At 39.7% G+C, this 2073-nt stretch overlaps 1 long non-coding RNA gene across 2 annotated transcripts in view; it reads left to right on the top strand.

The window, feature by feature from the left end:
* The window catches only part of LOC111723727, a 28092-nt gene extending 27588 nt beyond the window's left edge, over positions 1-504 (top strand). For both annotated transcript variants that reach the window (XR_002772215.1, XR_002772214.1), the window contains exon 3: positions 494-504. This is a non-coding gene — a long non-coding RNA (uncharacterized LOC111723727). The remainder of the gene's footprint in view (positions 1-493) is intronic.
* Positions 505-2073: the final 1569 nt, after the last annotated feature.

Genomic DNA, 2073 nt, shown 5'->3' with positions numbered 1-2073 from the left:
GGCTTGGGCGAAAATTTTATGAGGAGGACCCCTTGGGCAATTGAAGCAATGTCAAAAATACACTTTGGGGACCTGATCAAACTTAAAAGTTTCTGCTCAGCCAAGAACACAGTAAATAAAGCAGGTTGGCAGCCCTCAGAATGGGAGAAGATATTTGCTGGTTATGTCTCCAACAAAGGTTTAATAACCAGAATCCACAGAGAACTAAATGTATTAGCAAGAAAAAAACAAGCAATCCCATCTCAGGGTGGGCAAGGGACTTGAAATTTCTCTAAAGAAGACAGGCTCATGGCATACAGATATATGAAAAAATGCTCTCCATCCTTAATCAGAGAAATGCAAATCAAAACTACTTTGAGGTACCACCTAACCCCAGTAAGATTAGCCCATATCACAAAATCCCAAAATCAGAGATGTTGGCGTGGATGTGGAGAAAGGGGAATACTTCTACACTGCTGGTGGGAAGGCAAATTAATTTGTTCCTTTTGGAAAGACATCGGAAGAACACTGAGAGAACTAAAAATCAGCCTGCCATTTGATCCTGTAATTCCTTTATTAGGTATATATCCAGAAGACCAAAAATCAAATTGCAACAAAGATATTTGTATCAGAATGTTTATTGCAGCCCAATTCATAATTGCTAGGTCATGGAGAAGCCCAAATGCCCATCAACCCATGAATGGATCAATAAATTGTGGTACATGTACACCATGGAATGCTATGTAGCCCTAAAGAAAGATGGAGACTTTGCCTCCTTCATGTTTATACGGATGGAATTGGAAAATGTTCTTCTTAGCAAAGTATCTCAAGAATGGAAGAAAAAGTATCCAATGTACACAGCCCTACTTTGAAACTAATTCTTAGCTTTTATATGAATGCCATAACCTAATTATAGCCTTAGAATATGGGAAGGGGGTGGGAGGGGGAGGTGGGGGGGTGAATGGGGGGAGTGTGGGTGATTGGTGGGGTCACCTCTATGGTTTATCTTACAAGGGCACAAGTGAATCTTTCTAAAAGCAGAGTATGAACATTTTAACTCAATAACGAAGAAAATGACATGAAGGTTATGTTAACCAGTTTGATGAGAGTATTTCAAAATGTATATGAAAACAGCACACTGTACCCCATGATTGCATTAATGTACGCAGTTATGCTAAAAGAAATGGAAAAAAAAGATCAAAAGTAAATATCAAGGACATTCAGCAGGGCTCAGAAAGCTAGTGTGAATTCAGATCTGAGATGGATTATGGCAAGAGGTTCAGACAATAAACTACTGCTAGTTACTACTGTGACAAAGGCCAGCTTTCTGTTTTTGTTCTCTACATCACTCAGGTAAGGGAGGTATAAGACTCACTTCTTTCTAGAAGATGATTTAATTACAAGACCTGGCCTTTATCACCTGCACTGTTGTCACACTGACCAGTAACAGCAATTGCTACTGCTGCTGCTATTCTGAGTACTGGCTTCATGCCTAGAATTTTACTAAGTGTTTCACATATCATTTCACTCACTCCTTTTGGCAACCAGGAGGTGATATGTAGTCTCTATGGAAGTTTTCAGTCAGACCATGGTCTATTATTTCACTTCCAAGAAACATGGTCAACAGCATCCTTTATGTTTCACTTGTGCAAGTTTCAGCTTGCTGGGCTGATCAGTGTTGCTGGGAGGCCTTCATTTGTTTCCTTCATTTGTGTACCTCAAACCTTTACCACATACCATTGTTTCCATTTTATATATGAGGCAGTAAGGAGAGGGAGTGTGACCTGCTCAAGGATTCCAGTTCATAATTGGAGGAGCCAGATTCAAACTCAATGCCCAGCTTTCAAGTTGTTACCTGTATCAGTTTCCTAAGGATTCCACAATAAATTAGCATTAGACAATAAAATGTTTTGTCTCCTGGTTTCTGGTGTTAAAAGTCCCCAGAAAGGGTTGAGGAAAGCCTCTATTCTTACCTCTTCCTAGCTCCTGGTAATTCTCAGCATTTATTATCATTTCTTGACTTTATGTATCACTCTAATCTCTGCCTTCTTCCCCATGAATATCTCTGTAGGTCCTCGCCTCTTTTTGTGAATA

Source organism: Otolemur garnettii, unplaced genomic scaffold (genome assembly GCF_000181295.1).
Source record: "Otolemur garnettii isolate 467f Iridium unplaced genomic scaffold, OtoGar3 scaffold00015, whole genome shotgun sequence".
NCBI classification, from domain to species: domain Eukaryota; kingdom Metazoa; phylum Chordata; class Mammalia; order Primates; family Galagidae; genus Otolemur; species Otolemur garnettii.
This window is presented reverse-complemented; position numbering and strand designations above follow the sequence as displayed.